General features: G+C 37.3%; 2 pseudogenes; both read right to left on the bottom strand.

The window, feature by feature from the left end:
• Positions 1-8,070: 8,070 nt before the first annotated feature.
• On the bottom strand, positions 8,071-8,189 carry LOC118601363 (annotated as a pseudogene).
• A 619-nt stretch (positions 8,190-8,808) lies between these two features.
• Positions 8,809-8,927, bottom strand: LOC118600692 (annotated as a pseudogene).
• Positions 8,928-13,872: the final 4,945 nt, after the last annotated feature.

The raw sequence follows: 13,872 nt of genomic DNA on the forward strand, positions 1-13,872 counted from the left end.
CCGTTTACCAAAAATACCTGCTTGTCAGATTAAATTATTTGGGGATCATCCAAAGACAAAACTCTGAGATCTTAAAAAGTTGGAGAAATCATCTATTACAACTCAAGGTGCTGTTGAATAGAAATAAGTTCCAATAACGACTTTTTTCATCTTTTATCAGATCTGTGTCTAAGAATAGGCAAAGAAAACTTGGGGAACAAGGGAAATCTACATTTTAAAAAATCTAGTTTTATGCTAATATTTAACTTGGAAATACGTAGCTTTTCTCTATGTATCTTAATGGGATAAGAGGTAGTGGAGAAGGTAACTGGTGACTTTAAATTGGTTTAAGTTTCTTCAGTTCCTCTTCCTACAACCCTGCCTACACACAGATAACTGCTTATGTCATGAGTTTTCTCTTTTAGGATAATAAATATGTTATAGAGAGAAATTTAAAAAATTAAATCAATATCTGAAAGTACAAAAAACAAAATAAGGAATCAAATGGTCTGGTATTATTTGTTATTAATATTAGTAAAATAATATTTTATTAAAATGTCAATCTAAAACTGTTACAGAGATTTGTTATTCTAAGCTAACTATTTTCTTGCAGTGTAATTTAATATTCACCCTCGTCAGTTTATATGTGAAACATTTGACTTGTCAAGTGAAAACACTGATAGTTTTGCCAGCACAAGAGCCTTGCTACCATCTTGGTAATATATTTCACAGGAGACAGTTTGGGCAAGGAGTTGGGGCCCTGGAATGAGATCTTGCTTTTACCTTGGGCAGTTATCTAGCCTTTGTCTTAGAGTTCTCCTATACAAAATGAGGATAATCAACTATTTCACGAGGCTGTTATGTCCATGAAATTATATGTACAAAAGCACTTGTAAACTGTAAAGTATCATATAAATGTTAGTTACGATTATGGCTTCATTTACATAACATCGAGAAAACATCATGGAATATGGGGACCCTAGTACTTTTTTTCCAAATATGTTCCTCTACAATACAAGTAGGGGAGATTTTTCCCATTTACTTCCTCATTCCCTCCTCACCTCAATTTTTTTCATTGTTGTGGTAACGTCCACATAATATAAAATGTACTATTTTAACCATTTTAAGTGTACAGTTCAGTGGTTTTGAGTACATTCTTATTGTTGTGAAACCATCACCACCATCCAGAGCTTTTTTCACCCTGCAAAACTGAAATTATATACCCATTAACCAATAACTGCCCATTTTCTCCTTCCTGATTTCTTATTTTTTGAGAAAATTTAGAATTCTCATGCTGCTGCCACCTATCCCTAACACAAAATTCACCATCAGCCAGAAATATAATGGTAGAAATTTCAATTCTATTTGCTACCTCTATTGATTTGGTCTTGGCAAGAAAAAGAAGATGTGGTAAATAAATACTATAATATAGACTTTGCATGGTCAGAGAAACTTGCAACTCAGCCCTATGTAAAAAGGCCTAATACTTTACAAATGTATGGACATAGCAATTTTTTTTCTGGAAATACATCCTAAAGACATAACTTGGAATGTGTACAAAGAGTTATTGAAAAATGGTTAACAAAATGTAACTAGATCTTCTAATTTCTCATCAATTGCAGAATGGCTCAAATATATATGTAATGAATAGCATATAAATACTAAGTATCTCATGTAGAATAATATTTAATGAATGGGGATATGGTCACACTATAGTATTAAATAAAAAAATTTTAGAAAACATTATATGTGATGCTATATCAAATAAGTAATAAAAATAATATATATGTATGTATTTACAGCAATCTCTGGGTGGCAGAATTATTAGTGATTGTAATTTCTTCTTTGTAATTTTTTACAATTTGTAATTTTTTTCAATGACTGTATATTACTTTTATAACCAGGAACAAAATGTAATTAAATAAAAACTCGAGCATAGGCCACCTCCGAACCAAACCCAGAAATGAACTCTGAAGTATTTCAGCTATGAACATTTAAGTAATTGGAAATTGGGAGGACCATAAAAAGTAGTCACTGGGGGCTAGTATTTGAATGAAAAACCCAAAGAACTTGTTTCAAATCATGTCGACTTTCACATTACTAATATAATTAAAGCAAGTAAATCAGTCAGGCAACATGCCACTCACCCTTCAGACACACGTCACAGCTGTCTGCATGCTCACTATCTTCACCTTGCTCAATTTTTACAGTTTTTAATATGAATATCAATTCCCTTTTTCATAAACCTAACCTATAAATGCCACAACCCCTCTGAGGGATTTCCCCAGGCTTCATTTTAAGCTTCACAAGAAAGGATGTAAAAGAGACCTTTCTTTTGTAAAGTGATTCTATAATTCTGTCCAATATCCATCATTTTCAAGGCCAAGTAATCATATTTAATAGATCCTAAATTACATTCTGTCAGGCAAGGATTCCCTTGATGATATTAACCAGAGCAGAGGACTGACAGTCAGAGGCCTGTAAGTAAGATACTGTTCTACAAAGGGCTTACAAGCTTTTCTTTGCAGGGGTCAACCCCACTAAGTTTGGGTGGTGTAGGATCTATGCCTTCATCACAATCCTCAGCCTTCCCTGACCTACCCCCAAACCAGCTCCTGATTTCCTGGCTTCAAGTCACTTGTAAAGTTAAATTACTTGGCACGTTTTTGACCCTTTCCTTTGAGGAAATTGCTATCGTGAATTTATTTTGACAATACTTCTCTAGCAAGACAGCTAGATGTATAAAGCATTTATCTATACTGTCTTCATTCTATCTGCTTATAGGAAAATGGAAAGAGAAAAGCTGAATGATGGGGAAAAGTTGGAGAGATGCCATCATGCCTGTGCTGCTTAAATTAATATTACAAAGTATAAAGTTGAAGATCTTTTCTTGACAGGAAAGATTACGAGGTCATAGTTCTAGAAAATGAATGCAAGAACAGATTTTTTCTTTGAAAGAGGTGGAAATCTTGGACCAAGTTTTCATTAGGAGGGATGTTCCTAGCCTTCCTTCTTTGAGCATGGCTTTTATTTTGTGAATTTTACACCTCAAAGGTGTTTAAGACTAAGAATAAGAAGGTATTAAAAAAAAAGCATTTCTCCAAATTAAACAAAATTTAAGTTTTTAAATCTTCAGTTATTAAAACAATTTAAGCACAAAACTTCGTTCGAAATTCTATTGAGCTCTTGCCATGTGTCTAGTCTCTGCTGGAACTTTATAAACATTCATTCATTACATTCTTACAAAGACTCTGTACAGATATATTTATTACAATTTTAAATCTTAGAATGGCTTGAACTTAGTTTAGACCACTCTCAATTTTTGATCATCTGTTTTATTACACAGAATTGTTTTTGTTCTGGAAAAAAAGAAATTCCAACCTGTTTGCTCCAAACTTCAATATACATGGATCTTGAAATTTCTGCCTGAAGAAAACTGTTAAACCACTGAACAGAATAGGAAGGAGGGAATAATGCTGCTAAGTGTTTAATACTTTAGAATAAGAAGTAGGATGATGAGCATAATGCAGAAGAAGAAGAAAAGTGAAAATATTAAACCTTTATCAAAACATTTGTTTTACAAAAACATTTCATGCAAAGGGACCTATTCTGTTTTCTGACCAGTTTTCTGACTTTTCTCCCTCCTTTTCTTTTTTTAAGTTCTCAAGCTTCTGTTTCGTTCTCTTGCTCTTTCTAACCAATTCTTTTATTTTTACTCACAACTCTCTTTTCTTATTTTTATCTTGCCATCAATTTCTTATTTTCATCTTACTCTCTCTTATCCCTTTTTGTCCTTATGCTTAAGAAAGAGAAAAAATGAAACAAAATAAATCTACCTCTGTGCTCTCTTTGAGTGCAATAAAACACAGGTGCAAAAGTTGAAGGAAGGAATTGGCTGGTTTCATGATCATTGCTTCTATCTTTCATTGTTAACTCTTCTCAACACTCTTTTTCTTTACTTCCTCCTTTCCAATAAGTTACTTCCTTCTTTTTAATAAATCACTAAGACTAAGATTTAAGAGCGCTTTACCACATTCTGATATACTACAGTAGTTTAATTTTTATATCAGTCTGACCCAAATAGGTTTTTCATTGACAGAGCTCAGCTGCCACTAACTTACCCGCTGTGTTCAACAAATGGAAAGCTTCAGGAAAACCTGTGTTATCATTTATTTCCACTGTGGAAATATTAAGCAAGCTGGAATGTGGTGACTTATTTAGTTTTCTTTTATCATAATACAATTATTAGGATAATGAAACTTTCATTCCCTAGGAATGAGGGTGGGCTTCAAAGGGAGTAATCATTTAAAATCTGACCATTAGGTTTTCAGTCCTTTTGATTCATTTTGCTGGGGCATATAAATATACTACCTTCTCAGCGGTATTATTATTTTAAAAAGGAGCTGACAGCCTTTTATCTTTTAATGGGGTTATTTTAAATGAGTTTCTCTATTTTCAACTCCACGAAATAAACAATGACAGCTGTCGGTATTTGTGTCACATTTTATATTTTTCAGACAACTTTCATAGCATTATCTGTTTAATCTTCATTAAAACACCAAACACTTGCTGAGCACTGTGTATCGTAGTCCAGATGAAAATGTTCCACAGCTCTTTCTTTGAGAGGTTGAAGGAGACGATAGGGGTACATGTAATAATTCCAGACAGAATAATGTATCACAAGCTTCAGTAATTGTATTTATAGTGTTACTTAGACACTGGGTATCTAATTATTAATTATATTGTTCTCTGATAGCATTTATTACATCATATTTTAACTTGATTTATCGAATTAGTTGGCTTCTCCTCCTAAATTGTGTAGGTATATAGATATACATTTATTTATGATATATATTTATATAAGCATGTATACATTATTACATATTATACACATGTATTATATATAAAAATATATTTAAAACATATATATTTAAATAAAAAATTCCAGGAAAGAGGATCTTTTATGTGATTTTTTTTGTGAAAAAGTTATTTTCTGGTCAACGGTACTGTCGTCATGTTAATACAAAGTCAATATAGAATAGGTTGCTATATTCAACATGATACTATAACTGTGCTGGTGAAGGCCAGACTCGTAAGAAAGATCAAATTTCCAAATTTTATTTTAAAGAATAAGATTCTTCAAGTCTCTCTCCTGCTCTTGCTCTGTCTTTCCAACATGACTATAATTCACATCTCATTTAAGAGCCTGTATTATCTTTTATCTCCAATTAGTAAATACTCTGACCTGTTATTTTTTTCCACATTCCTGCTTTATGTATTTTTTCTTCAACTGCTCACTGCTTCAGCTTCAGCTGTTTGTTGATAGTCATTCTAACTATGTTTGATTGCCAGTTTGGGGAGACAGAGGAAGAGCTATTTGACATAGAGAAGAAAGTACGAACTCAGAAGCTTGCATTCTCATCTGTAAATTGCATTAAAAATACCTGGTCAAATTTCTAACAGGGATTCATTTCTTTCCTTTGATGTGTCATAGTTGGAGACTTGTTGAGTTTTATGTAGTTTTACCTGGACAAATTCTGAAAGCAGTATTAAAATGTTGTCTCTTTTTGTGAAGACTCTGCTTAAAGAATTCTCATATTGTGGCCTTTTTTCCAGGCAGAGCAGAAGAATATATTCAGCACCAACTTCATTTATGACCCATCAGTTTAGATGCGATGTTTGCTTCATTTCTGTTCCTCTGGTTCTGGCAGTCAGGTTCCTTACCTGCACCTATGGGCTTCCTTCATTCAGAAACAAGGACCTAACACAGTGCTTTATCATGGAGTAACTGAGGAGCCCCATGCCATCTCTGAGCTAGTGTTTGTTGGGTCTACTAGCATGAGCTTTAGTAAGTTTCCTCTTGTTTTCCAGGGGCTGGGTGCCTTATGTGAAAATGGCATCAGTTTTAGACCTTCCTGCTGATCGCATACCTACGATGACCCCCAACTGCCTGTGGTGAGCATCTGTGCTAACTATCTGCCCTGTACTTGCCTGGGTGACATTTGCTCTCTAGTCCTTGGGAGTCTGCACTGGGTTTCCCATGTCTTTTCTCCTTTGGGATGATTCTTTTTTCAGCCCTACTTCCTAGACTTACATTTCTTTTCTTAAAAAAATCATCGTTTGGCTATGATGATCTCCTGTGTGGATTTCTGACTCTCCCTAGACTCTGAAAGTCTCAATTTTTCCCAGATGGTTTCAGCCTTCTCAGTTTGTCTGGCTGTCCTACTCAGTTCTGGTTATGACAGTAAGAGCAACCAGGTGTCCTTCTCTATTAGAAAAAGAGGGGGTTATGCAGTGTTTTGAGGGTCAGGAAAATGATGATTTCATTTAAACCTTTTGACTGCACTTTGAAAAGCATGAAATAAATTCCTCTGGATCGTTTCATCCAGAAGTCAATAAGTCCATGACCTCAAGATCCTGGGACAAAATCTCAGAAAGATTCCCTATAGTCCTGGTTTATTACCAACCTCTCCCTTCAATGTACACAGTCCTTGGCTGACAGGTGCAAGTGGCTGATAGGTGCAAAAGTAGGAAGGTTGTCCTAGCTTACCTCTGCATTGTCTTTCACTTACTCGCCATTGGCCTTTGCACTTTGCTGCATCGCTCCATACAGAGTAGCACCACCCTTAAGGGTATCAATGAAGGTAATAGAAAACAGAAGGCACACTCAAGGGGGGGTTATTCAGGAGAGTTTAACTAAGAGGCTATATGGGTGTAGGCAGGTTTTAAAAAAAACCAACAAAGAATGGTGAAGTATCTCCAGCACTAGCAACAGCCATATCTTCACCAGCAGTCGTCTCTAAGGGGGAGAGGAAGAGAAAAGCCTCCAGAACCCTGGGGGATAGCTGTAGCTGTAGTACAGTGGGGGCTGTGGTTTTTTTCAGAGGGGAAGAGCCACGGCCAACCCTTGGTCATGCAAGGAAGGGCCTCCGATCTCATTCTGCCTTCTTCTCCTCCCATCCCCTGTCTCCTACCTATCTCTTCCAAGTGCCTCTCATTGATTGAATCCATACAGAAGGCTGAGGGCAAAGGAGCTGGAATGATGCAATGAGCAGAGATCAGCGTCCCAGGATGACAGAGCAGGATGGGGAGGGTGGAAAGAACATCTGGAGTGCTGATGTTGGAGATGTCTAGCACATGCGGAATTGATCCTCAGCTGAGGTTGCCTCTTTATACTAGAAGAGGGCAAACAAAATATGCCCTTGAAGTCTCTTAGATGCCAATATAGCCATTGTTTTTCTGTGCATAGCAATTTTCCTAAAAGAGTTAAATATTATGGCAGGGAGATGACTCCTTACATCCTTAGGGCCTCCCTGGGTCTTCGGCTTGCAGATTTGTCTCATAACCTTTCAGTCTCCAGTATCTCAGTCTTGAGGAACTTACTCCCCTAGCAACATGCGTTGATGACGAAACTGCAATTTTCTTTGATGCTATTTTTGGTTGTGTGTGTGTGTGTGTGTGTGTGTGTGTGTGTGTTTTCGGATATGGATATCCAATCACAAACTAAATTCCTCTCCTCCTCTCCTCCTTTCCTTTCTAGAAATTAACCTTGTTTGTGAGACATGTCTAGTAATATTGGAACTGTAGAGGGATTTGTCTCTTCTCTCTCACCTCAGAAAACACATACACACACACACACACACACACACACACACACACACACTCCTGTGGATAATTTGAAAACAGGGCCTTTTGATCTTGGGGGAGACAGAAACAGACTCTCCAGATGGGAACTGAAATGTTGCTGAATTGAGTGGTAGGAGACCCACCTAAATGTAGCCTCTTCTGAGCTTGTGCAGCTTTATAATTCCAAAGTTCTTCTGGAGATAATTCAGTGAAGTCCTTTTACAAGACCCAAAAGGGCAGACAAATGTACTATGAATTCCGGATATGGTCTCTAAAACTAACACTGTGTAGGGGGAGGGAGCAGCATTGAAAACAAAAAAAGTCACTATTTTTTTTACGCATAAAATTCTTTAAGTCTATGTCATTTTATTTTATTTTTTATTTTTTTAGGAGAGGCAACCCTTGGTTGACCTCATAGATTGAAAGGACCTTGTCAACTTACAATCCCTTATGTTTTATTTTTTACACCTACGGCACCTGGTCTTCCTAGGTGTTCTCCCATCCAAGTACTAACCAGGCCCAACCCTGCTTAGCTTCCAAGATCAGACAGGACCGGGTTTGTTCAGGGTGGCATGGCTATAGACTCTTTAAGTCTTTGTCAAATGGAAATTTTTAGACTTCTCTAAAGCAGAGGCTTGCAAATGATGTCCTCTCCCTTACACTGTGACTCAGTTTCTTGCCACAGCTGTTCTAAAGGGCTGCGTGGTCTTCCTGCAGACATCTGCTTCTATGAGGGGAAATCGGAGCTGGGAGATGGTCCAGTTCATGTCGGGACACACTTGCCAAACTCCAGAAAGAGCATGATTAACCCACGGAGGGAGGTAGATTAGCACTACCACTGACTCCTTGACAGGGGCCCTGGTGAGAGATGTTCCCGTCTTCCTTGGAAAGCCAGGGGCCTTGAGAAGCTGTCTTCTCTGAACGAGAGATACGTAAGTTTATCACATCATGAAACCACAGGGATCTATGCTGTGTGCTAAGCGGCATGTTTCCTATAGTTCTGAAGGCTAATTTTTTTGTACTCTTGTTTTATGGGGTTTGGTGTTCCTTACTCTTGGAATTAGGGTGACTGACTCATCTTGGTTTGCCTAGGGCTTTTTCAGTATTAGCGCTGGAAGTCTGGTGTCCTGAGAATCCCTTTACTTCATTACCCTCCTTAGAATCTTTTAATTTAATTTAACTTAATTTTTATTTGTTTTTTTGCACCTACGGCGCTTGGTTTTCCTAGGTGGTCTCCCATCCAAGTACTGACCAGACCTGACCCTGCTTAGCTTCCGAGATCAGACAGGATTGGGCTTGTTCAGGGTGGCATGGCCGTAGTCACAGAGCACTTTGGGTAGTTGTGGGCAAGCTGAGGTTCGAGTGCAATAATGCATGCAGAGCTTTTTGTAGGTTATAAAGCACTACCCAGACATAATTATTTTGGCAGTGTCATGCTTTCTTCATTGACAATCCCTGACCCTGAGCAAGTGTGAATTTCTCGACTTTGGAAAAGAGGTGGAACTAATAAATATTATTAATTCAATATATTAAATAACAATTTAATACACAGTAATAATTTAATATATTAAAATAATAATAAATATTAAGGACCTGTGTCCATTAAATGTTGTGCTAAGTACTTTATATACACCATAACTTTTACTCCTTCTAAAAATTCTCTGAAATAGTTATGATTGTTCCCCATTGCCCCCGGTATTGATTTCCTTAATACAAGAGTCCTGCTTTGTTTTGTTGTAGATTCAGGGCTGAGGAAGGTTGGGAGCCAATATAAATTACCTGGGAGGGCTCCCAGAACGGGCCTGCTGTTTTGCATATCGATGGAAATTCTGCGTAAAGACTTTCAGCTGGTTGATCCTTGAGGCTAGGGTTAAGCCTAACCTGCTCTATGCTCGGACCTTGGGGTCTGCGGATCTAATTTAGAGCCATCTTGAGTCATTTGGTGTAACCTGATGACCTGAAAGGCCACAGGACTGTGGACTCAACGTCATTGTAAAGTGTATATTTGGAAGGTCTTATATCTTTCCTGAGTAACTAAAAGAGTTTGTAGATAATGTTAAAAATTAATATACAGACATGATAAAAAGTAATTTTCTAAAATACATGGTTATAGGCACAATCTATCTTCTTATTATATTTTCATTCAATTTTATTTATTTATGGTCAAGTTTGAAATTTTATGCAAGCATTCATCTGTTACTTCCCATTGAGTTAAATGTATTTTTTTTAAATGCAGAAGTGAAGTTCGCTTCTTACCAATTCAACCTTCGTCTATTAGATTCATTAAAGCCCATTATCCTTGATGCATTTGATTGACAATGAAATCATGATATCAAACCACATATGAAGACATGTTGTTTCCTCAAGGCACTTGGATTTCATACTCAAAGCATTGATCTCCTCATAGAAAGAATCCGAAGGAAGACCTTTTACTTCAAGATAGCCGCTAAGTTTGAATTACGTTATCCAAAGAAATTTTTCTCTATTAGTCAAATCAAAGTGCTCAGAGCTTTTAAAGAAACCAATTTTCCTTCTATTTAAGAACTTGTGTGTATATTTAATAACTTTCAATAAAATTTCTTAGCCATACAAAGTAATAATTTTGAAAATAAGTATTTCTTCCTAAATGTTAAAAACCACTTCTTAGATGAATTAATTATAAGTTTGGACCAAAACTTTCTTTCCAGCTAGCCACAAGAGATGAAACTTTTAGGTGTGACAATTCAAGATTCTCTTAGGGATTTTATAGGGAAAGTGAATGATTAATCATTGTTAAACTGGATAAAAGAAACAATAATGTCTGTTTAAAAATGATGAGGCTAGCCAGTCAGCAGAGTGGGTAGTCCTGGCTTCCCAGAAGTCCTTAATCTCATTTAGGTCTATCAGAAAATTTCTCAAGCATTTTAAGAGCAATGCCAATTACTTCCCACAGGAGGTTGTGAATTTTATTACGCAAAAAAGTTCCACCCCAGACCAGATTTGGGGCAACCTTTATTCTCAATGTGAATGTAATTTTTGTGCCAAAACGTTACCATCAGATTTTTGTTCTAAAATAATACTTTTTAAAATATTTACTTTAAGCTGTTTAGCCTTTTTTGGAATAAAACTATCAAATGTTTCTTACCTTAAATAATGTTGCAAGATTTGAAAAATGTGCAAGTTGGACAAATGTCACTCTTCTGAGAAACAGTAAGATTTCATAGCAGAAATAGTAGTAAAGTAAGCTGCAAATGTGATTTTAAAACAAGTCAGCACTGTTGAGATCTCTCTACCAATTTATGGGAAATACATGGTAAACCATACCATGGAGGGTCAATGAATAATATCCAGACCATGGGAAAACCCTGGTTTCTTACAGAAACAAATTGTAAGTGAGGGTGGGGAGGAGTGGGGGGTGAGGGGGTGGAGGTGGGAGATGGAACATGGACAGAGAGAGAAATGGGGTGGGGGGAGGGGGGCAGAGAGAGAGAGAGAGAGAGAGAGAGAGAGAGAAACTATAAAAACCACTTACCAATCAATCACAACATGTAGACCTTCTTTGGATCCTGATTCAAACAAACGCTCTTCAAAATAAAATTATGACATTTATGAGGCAGTTGAAAATTTGAACTCTTACTGAAAATTTAATGATATCAAGGAATTATCATTAAATTTTAAAACGTGACATGGGTGTTGAGTTTATATGTAAAACAAAACAACCTATGGTGTAGAGATACATAGTGAAAAATTTGCAGATGAAATGATATAATGTCTGGAACTTGCTTAAGAATAATATAGGAGAATGGTCAACCTGAGTTGATAATTGTTGAAGCTAGGTGATGGGTACATGGAAGTTCATCATATGAGTCTGCTTACGTTTTGCTTATGTTAGAAACTCTTTAGGTGAAACAAATAAAATGATACCAGCAAGGTTGGTTCTCCGAGATGTTTATGCTTTCATTGCTTCCCTGGCTGAACTCCTATTCAAGAAACCAGAGCACATGAAGCCCAGTGTACAGAGAAGTGGTTGGAGGGCAGTAATGCCAATCACGGTACATGTGCAGAAGTCATATACCTAATATGATGTCAGCGACAACCTTTCCTTTAGAGCATAACCTAATAAGAGAAATAAATCATGGCTAGACACAAAGAAATTGTTGTCATTCTGTGCATCGTGCAGGGGCAGCACTCACCTCTCTTCAGGAAATAAAAAACTTGATGAGATTTATTGATTGTGAAGAGAGAGAAGGGACACAAGTGAGAAAGGACATGGTCCCAAATCTGGCTGGGGCAGAGCTTACATAGTTTAAAAGGTACTAGACCTCTTGTCGGAAATAATTAGCATTTCTAATCAAATGCTGGAGAGATGTTACTGAAATAAAAACCTCTTCCAGAAAGTTGTTTAGCCACCTACCTATTGAAGATTTTCAACTGGCTTTTAAAAATTCAATTTCCTCTTTGTCTTCTTTCTTGTAACGTCTCTTTCTTTGTATCCTCTTCTTCTTGTCTTCCCCCTTTTCCTTTTTCTAAAATTCTTTTCCATAAATGTTTCTCCCAACAGAGAATTCTTTGGTTTGGTTTGAACAGAGGTCTCTTCTTGCAGTGAGCTTGAAATAAAACGCTGACATTTTTTGTAATCAATTTGTCTCAGAACTTGCTTTCTTCTCTCCTCCCCCCACTCATCACATAGAAAGGACTAAAATGTTCATTGGCACTTAATATAAAACAGGAATCTTGGAGTTTCTAGTTAAACACCTACGGTAGGCAGTTGTAACCCTGGAAGAAGGATCGAGAAAAGGAATGTGGAAAAATTGGAGCCCAGGAGCAAGGCCAGAGACTGGGACTCCGGAGAGACACAGACAGAGAGAAAGAAGTCTCTGAGCCTGGCATTTAACTTGACATCTTTCCCCAGCTGTGTTGTTGTTACTACTCTCCTCCTCCATCTCAGTAAGTAACTGCATCCTTCTAGTCGTGCAGGCCAAAACCTTGGTTTCCTTCTTGTTTTTTTCATTCTTTTACGCCTACATTTGATTCATCAGCACATCCTGTTGGCAAACCTTCAATATGCCCATAACCCATAAGCACTCCTCACCACCATCCTGCTAGGACAATGGTTGGGTTGTTTTAATAGCTTCCAAATTCATCATTCTGTCTCCATTTCTTTGTCTCTTTTAGCAATTGGCTTCCCAATTTACTCTGAGTAAAAGCTAATGTCACACTGATCTACTACTGACTTGCACAATGGCTTCCAACCCCTTGGATCACACCTTGGCCATGCCCTCTTTAGCTCCCAATGCAGCAGCACTGGCTTCCTGTTGTTCCTCCCCCAGGGGCCGCATACCTCCACCTGCTGCTCCCTCTGCCTGAGGTGCCCTTCCTCCAGATATAGCAGAGCTCTGTCCAGCACCTCCTTGGTGACTGTTCATTATACTGAAGGCTTCCCAACTCTCTGTTTAGAAAATCAGTACTCTCTTCCCAGAACTCTCTATCCACTTTCTAGCATTATTATTCTCTGGGTACTTATTATCACCAGACACACTATGTAGTGTCTTTTTTATTATATTTAATGTCTGAGTGTTTCCTCTGAAATGTGAGTTCCATGAGGGCAGAGATTTTTTTTCTATTTTGTTTGCTACTGAATCCCCAGAGTTTAAGTGGGGCCCAGTCTGTATAGGTGCTCAATAAATAAGCTTAAATGACTAAATAAATTCCCCAAACCAATAAAGTCTTGCATTTACAACATTGTGGTGTGAGTAGTGCTTTGGGGGAATGAAGCAAAGTGGCTGAGGGCAGGGGAGACAGGGCACTGGTTTCAAGTGATGAGATGCTCAGCTAATAACACCAAGAGTTTCATGGGAACAGACATTTCAAGAGAGAGGTGTCAGTGGAACTTGAGTCCTGAGGAAAGATTAATCTAACTTTTCCATGAGAGCCTTAACTGTTTTATTTAGATATTTAAACAAAGGCAGTCATAGAAGGTTGGAAATACTTGGAAACATTTGGTTACTTAAATAAAATTTGAAGTTACACTTTGAGGAAAGAGATGTTTTCTAACACTGGTCATTTATATACATCTGATATTTTTGCAATTTGTTTCTCAGAAAAAGATTTAAATATTTGAAATTAGATATCTGGCAGCTTAAATAAGACAATCAAAGACAAAGCTTTATTTCAGATCTGCCAGGCATAAAACACACCCTCCAGTGTTGAAGTTTTGGGGGTCAAGGTGGGCATGCCCGTTGCAGTGGCCTCTTCTCTGGGGGATCTGAGAGCAGACGAGGCAGGAGA

This window comes from Rousettus aegyptiacus, unplaced genomic scaffold (genome assembly GCF_014176215.1).
Source record: "Rousettus aegyptiacus isolate mRouAeg1 unplaced genomic scaffold, mRouAeg1.p scaffold_m13_p_3, whole genome shotgun sequence".
Lineage (NCBI taxonomy): Eukaryota > Metazoa > Chordata > Mammalia > Chiroptera > Pteropodidae > Rousettus > Rousettus aegyptiacus.